Source organism: Myotis davidii, unplaced genomic scaffold (assembly GCF_000327345.1).
Source record: "Myotis davidii unplaced genomic scaffold, ASM32734v1 scaffold8082, whole genome shotgun sequence".
NCBI classification, from domain to species: domain Eukaryota; kingdom Metazoa; phylum Chordata; class Mammalia; order Chiroptera; family Vespertilionidae; genus Myotis; species Myotis davidii.
Window position 1 is genome coordinate 129 of NW_006293510.1, and position 453 is coordinate 581.

Here is a 453-nt window from a genome sequence, read left to right on the forward strand (position 1 = left end):
TTCCTCCTAGTTGTAGAACTTCCACTCAACCAGCCTTCCTGTGGTTCTGGATGATGTCCATTCTGTCTTTTAGTTGTATTTTTGAAGTGGTTGTATGAGGCAGCAAACTCTGGCGTTAGCCTATGCCACCATCTTGGTTCCTCACTGGCTTTTTCTCTTTTTTTATTGTCTAAAATTTTACATTTGTCTTCTTTTACCCCAATAGACCCCTGCGGTGACCCGCACCTCGGAGAGGGTCCGACGGGTAGAGGTGGCGTGGGATGAAATACAAGAGACCATGAGACGGGGTTGGGAGGACTGGCACAAGGCACCAGCACCAGCACCAGTAACTTTATTCTTTACACACACTGCTTTATAGCTAAGCTGTGGCTGGTCATGCTTCATAGATCACTGCTAGGGCTTGGTCTATCATAGGGAAGTAGCAGATTGTTACAGGCTGGGGAAGGCTGCGGA

The 453-nt window shown here is 47.9% G+C and overlaps 1 pseudogene; it reads left to right on the plus strand.

The window, feature by feature from the left end:
- Nucleotides 1-205: 205 nt before the first annotated feature.
- The window catches only part of LOC102762924, a 9,875-nt pseudogene continuing 9,627 nt past the window's right edge, over nucleotides 206-453 (plus strand).